Genomic DNA, 6,342 nt, shown 5'->3' on the forward strand with positions numbered 1-6,342 from the left:
TGTGTGTGCTGTCCTTAGGTTAGTTAGGTTTAAGTAGTTCTAAGTTCTAGGAGACTGATGACCTCAGAAATTAAGTCCCATAGTGCTCAGAGCCATTTTAACCATTTGAACCACTCACGTTCTCGTATCGTTCCCTGAATTTTGTCCGTACAAGACTTCCATTTGAGCGTTTCCATTTTGAGTGGACAACGATCAGTGATTATATGTAGAGACGTACGCCAAACCACTGCAGAAGGCCGTGGTACCATCGCGTCATCAAAACCTTGCAAAGTAAAAAACCTGCAATCACCTACATTAAGTAGTGCACCTGAACTCTGACAATAATAGTCGATTACTGGTTCAGTCGAGGCACCTCTGCAGGATTGCGGAGTAGAACCACCATGTCATCCGAAGAGCTATCGTCTCTATGGAAAACACCCAATTTTCCAGCTGGGGTGCCAGCATCCGAAGTGGGGCTCCAGAGAAAACACAAAGTCATTCACTGAGGGATTTCTTGAGGCACTCCCCGACGGATGTTTACTGGGGGCATCAGTTGGCCATTAACAACCATCGAAGTTGAAATACCCGTAAACGGATTTGAGAGTATTTGCCGTGTGTCAACAGTAAAGCCAACTGTCTCAAGAATCCGAAGCAAATGGTAGCGATTAACACGGTCGAATGCCTTATCAGTGTCTAGAAAAGCAAAGGGAGAAGGGAGGTACGTTCAGCTGTGATCGAAACCACGTCTAGACAATGGACTGTAGAAATAAGAATGATATGAGCAGGTATGCAGCTTTGATGTCTTGCAACAATCGTCTCCATCAGAGCCGACATCCTACTATTAACTGCCCTCTCCACAGTCTTATAAACAAAGTTTAACAAAGTAATTGGGCGAAAGCTATCAGGGGCCGCCGGTCCATGGCGTTACGGAATTAAAACAATTTTTCCCACTTTGAACGAGGTCGGCACTACTCTCCTTGTGACACTTCACTCAAAAGGGACGTAAAGGCAACACCCAACAGCGGCCAGAAGCGCACGTAAAATTCCTTGGGAAGTCCATCGAGACCCGGGGACTTCTGAAAAGACAATCTCACAACAAGTTTCTAAACTTCCTCAGGCTGAAATGCAGCTATGAGCGTATCATTATGTTCAAGTGTAATTGTCGTATCCAAAGTGCTGATTAGTGGGTCGTGAAACGTACCACTAGACTCATCGATGTCGTAGATGTCTACAAAGTATTGGTGTAAGACACGCACTATATCAGGTAGCGCCATTACGATACATCCATTATTTATCGCGAGAGAATGAATACAAGAGCGCCGGCGACGGATTTGATCCAGAAGCAAATGATATAAGGACGTCAGTTCTCGCACCAATGAATGTGACTTGGATAGCATTTTCAAACGTTTCATTCATATCCTCTTCAAGGTCAACAATTTTGTCTTTTCCCTCCTAACATTCGCACTTCGCAAAGGGACGCGATCCGCAACATCACAAAATTCACGCAGGATGAAATAGTAACATTCGTAAGTTTTTCGAATGTCTCACACTTTGGCAGCACAGGAAAGTATCAATGCTTGCCTGATCCTCGTATTTGCCAGTTGTGTCCATCAGGCAAGAATGGAAGAGGGCTTCCTTGTGGCAGGGAGAGTTGTTCGCAGATGATGCTGTAATTTACCGTCTAGTAAGGTCATCCGAAGACCAGTACGAGTTGCAAAGCTATTTAGAAAAGATTGCTGTATGGTGTGGCAGGTGGCAGTTGACGCTAAATAACGAAAAGTGTGAGGTGATCCACATGAGTTCCAAAAGAAATCCGTTGGAATTCCATTACTCGATAAATAGTACAATTCTCAAGGCTGTCAAGTCAACTAAGTACCTGGGTGTTAAAATTACGAACAAGTTGCGTTTCATTGGCAGGACACTTAGAAGATGCAACAAGTCCACTAAAGAGACAGCTTACACTACACTCGTTCGTCCTCTGTTAGAATATTGCTGCGCGGTGTGGGATCCTTACCACGTGGGATTGACGGAGGATATCGAAAGGGTGCAAAAAAGGGCATCTCGTTTTGTATTATCACGTAGTAGGGGAGAGAGTGTGGCAGATATGATACGTGAATTGGGATGGAAGTCATTACAGCAAAGACGTTTTTCGTCGCGGCGAGATCTATTTACGAAATTTCAGTCACCAACTTTCTCTTCCGAATGCGAAAATATTTTGTTGAGCCCAACCTACATAGGTAGGAATGATCATCTAAATAAAATAAGAGAAATCAGAGCTCGAACAGAAAGGTTTAGGTATTCGTTTTTCCCGCGCTTTTCGGGAGTGGAATGGTAGAGAGATAGTATGATTGTGGTTCGGTGAACCCTCTGCCAAGCACTTAAATGTTAATTGTAGAGTAGTCATGTAGACGTAGGTGTAGAGTACGCATGTCATCGAGAGAGGGATCAACTGTGTGAGCGACGTTTAAGATCCACGGAGTGCGATACAATTTGACTGATTGCTGTTCAAGAGAGAGAGTTGTAGCTACGGCGCTGTGATCCGTAAATGAAGCAGGAATGACTTCAACATTAAGCTATCGCGGAGGATGTCTGATAGGTAAAACCTGTCTAATCTGCTATTAGATGTCTCAGTAAAGTGGGTAAATGCAACTAGCGTCGGGTATTTACATATCCAGACGTCTTTCAGGCATAAGGAACGGACCAATTCATGTAATTCAGGAGAGAAATTAAAATTTGGAGATTGATCTACAGGAGGTAGCACACAGTTAAAATCACAACAGAACAGAATACTGAGTAAATGTCTGAAGATGGGCTTGTAAGCCGAAAACCGACTAACAATAAAAGTAATACTGTAGAACAAAATCAAACTGGTGCTTTTCATTTATTAAACAATTTTCTCTTTATAAAAACGTGAAAGATCCACTGTGCGACCAGTGACAGGCGGGGCATATAAAAGAACCAAGTAAGATTAAAAATTTGACAACTTATGCCCCTCCCAGAACCCAACACTTCCACCTCAGCAATACGAATGCCTTCGCGAAAGAATAAGGCAGTGCCCGTAGAATATTCTGGTGCTATATTAAAGATAATACGAAAACCAGGTAAAGACAAATGCCTAAGCAACACCTCCTGTAAGAATACCATGTCCGTACATGAATCGTAAATGAACTGACTCTGCGAAGCCAATCGCAATGCTGATTCCACACCATTAACGTTTAAGGAAAGGAACATGTGGGCTTGGGTCATTGGCTACACTTATACAGGGATGTTCGGAACGTACCGAGCAGAATTATGTAGAGAGCAGAGCGTCTATGTCTATTGCGGAGACCACAGATGAATCAGACATCATGGGACCAGAACCCCCGTCATCGGAACATTTTTTTCTTAGATTTCTTACGTGCCACCGCACGGTCAGGTTTTATACGCCGTCGCATGGCGGCTTCTGCAGAAGAAGGTGTGGGAGGGATCATAGGCACAGCTTCCTGCCCTTCAGAATAAGGGACATGTAATGCAGGTCCAGTCATTCTGTGGAACCACCAATGCAACAGGTGATACTTTGCGGCTAATTTTATTCTTCTCTGGAGTTACTGTAGCTGGAAAATTCAGAAAACCATCGGCGGCTGAAGACGAAGGAGCAGGAGGACACTGCCACGTGTCAGACTGTAGATGGGGACCCCTCTCCCTCTCCACACACCTGCAACTGAGAAGGAGCCACTTCAGGAGCAGGAGGGATGCCAGAGGAAACTTCTTCGCCACTCACCGTACCCCTAACGGAAGGTATCGTATTAACCTGAGGATCAGTAGACAACACGGAGGAGTTTGGTGCAAAAGAGGACACAACCAAATCCTCACCCTCACCATCGTGAATGTGACGTAGCTTATTTGTCACTACTGGAGGTTCTATCCTGGGGGCGACAGGATTCTAATCCTGTCGCGGAGGTAAAGGAGGAAATTTATTTACACGATTATCAGAACTATCTTTTCATTCATTATTATGTGAAGCAGAGGTAAGTCGACTTCGCGAGTGGAAGGAACAAGATCAGCAACCGTTGATTTGCGACGCTGCACGAATGACGGCTTTGATACAATCACTCTCCGCGGGGAATTAAACTGACCGTGCCCACTTTACGTAGGACGCAGGTTCCCTCTTGACCAGTGTACGTGACACGATCGCGGTAACCACACACTTGTAATTGTGATGGAATGTTGCGTTTGACATGAATTTCCACGAAACTTATTCCACTGCAACACAGTCATCTGTGTTCAGTAGAACAACTTTCACGACGGATGTTTTCCACGATACCATAAGGAGTCAATATGTCTTTGTTGTCATCTGCCTCTGGGGGGCTTGAACACTCGAAGATTGGTTTAGTCAATTTCAAAGTCTGCGAGTAACGCCATACTAACGGAATTGTCGCGAAGCTTGAACGGGACTTGAGAGTCATATCCGGACAGTAACCTTTCAACGTGAAGTGGAGCCATAAAGTTCACGTGAAACACGTTCTCGTCTGCGCCAAAATAAACGGTTTGGACCTGATCAGAGTTTACATGAAATGTATCGACAAGCCAATCATGGATTCCTAGAGACCAGAGCTGCACGTACCGGGTTGCTTTATTGAAAGTAAAGCTCACAGTAGCTTTCGTAGAATACCCGTGGAAACCGTGGTAGCCATAGCGGAGCGGCCGACGCTGCTGGAAGAAGACGAACACAAACAAACTGTAAGATGGAGAGGAGGCGCTACGACCCACCCGACACACAGACCATCACTAACGAGGAAAATTTCACACGAATGACATTGCAGCAAGTGAGGTAAAGGAACCTTTCCGCTCGGCGCTCGAAGCGGACCCAGCGCTTATAGGAAATACGCGGACTATCTCGGCACACTCTACGGCCGACCCACACTCCCATCTAGCGCCTAATGTTAGACACCCGCTGGAGGTCGAAAGTCAATGTTCATCAGCACTGTAGGTTCATAGTCCCTCGAGGGAATCAATTATATTAATGCGTGGTGTCTGCTCTTTCCGACACGTCTGAAATAACGGACAGCACTCAATCACAACAACGAGCGAAATAATTTAAAGGAACGCTATAAACAGCAAATTGTTCTCAAAAGAAAGTAAACATATCGCAATGTTGTCAATGTACATAATCTGAAGATGATGATAAGCTGCCGGCCGGTGTGGCCGAGCGGTTCTAGGCGCTACAGTCTGGAGCCACGCGACCGCTACGGTCTCAGGTTCGAATCATGCCTCGGGCATGGATGTGTGTGATGTCCTTAGGATAGTTAGGTTTAAGTAGTTCTACGTTCTAAGGGACTGATAACCTTAGAAGTTGAGTCCCATAGTGCTCAGAGCCATTTGAACCATTTGACGATAAGCTACAGTCAACAACATACCGGTTTGGAAAGATATTACTCCACTTTATAATCAGCTTCAGTTTCACGAAAAGTAAGCTAATTATAAGCCTTTGTGTTGCCACTGCACGGACACGATTTCCCAGTAAAAATCGCTGCAGGTTCTGATCACGGAATAATCGCAACATAAGTGTGCGAATATTCAGAACGCACGATTGAAAGTAAAAGAAATAATCTATATAGACAGATTGGTCGTATCATGTTTTAGCTATATTCATTGGGAAACGTGATATCGAAACACAGCCGACATTAAAGTTCTGAAAATACTCACCAGTTAAATTAAGAACCTATGCATTATGTGAAAACAAGAGTTTGCAGTGCAATAAGGGAACACAAGTCATAGGATGAAAAAGAAAATTGAGGAGGTGTTAGATGATGATCAGTTTGGCTTTAGAAAAGGTAAACGCACCCGAGAGGCAATTCTGATGTTGAGGTTGATAATGGAAGCAAGACTAAAGAAAAATCAAAACACGTTCACAGTATTTCTCGACATGGAAAAAGCGTTCGACTGTGTAAAATGGTGTTCGAAATTCTGAGAAAAATAGGGATAAGTTACAGGGAGAGGCGGGTAATATACTCGTACAATATGCACAAGAGTCAAGAGGGAATAATGAGAGTGGACGACCAAGAACGAAGAGCTCGGATTAAAAAAGGTTTAAGGCATGGATGTAGTCTTTCGCCCCTACTGTTCGATCTGTACATCTACATCTACATCTACTTATATCCTCCGCTAGGCACCAAGCGGTGTGTGGCGGAGGGCACAATTCGCGCCAAAGTCATATTTCCCCCTCTCTGTTCCACTCGCGGATTGCGCGAGGGAAAAACGACTGTCTGAACACCTCAGTACGAGCTCTTATTTCCCGTATGTTTGAATGGTGATCATTGCGCGATTTGAAAGTTGGTGGTAATAATATATGCTCTACATCCTCGGTGAAGATAGGATTTCAGA

This window comes from Schistocerca americana, chromosome 6, assembly GCF_021461395.2.
Source record: "Schistocerca americana isolate TAMUIC-IGC-003095 chromosome 6, iqSchAmer2.1, whole genome shotgun sequence".
Taxonomy (NCBI): Eukaryota; Metazoa; Arthropoda; class Insecta; order Orthoptera; family Acrididae; genus Schistocerca; species Schistocerca americana.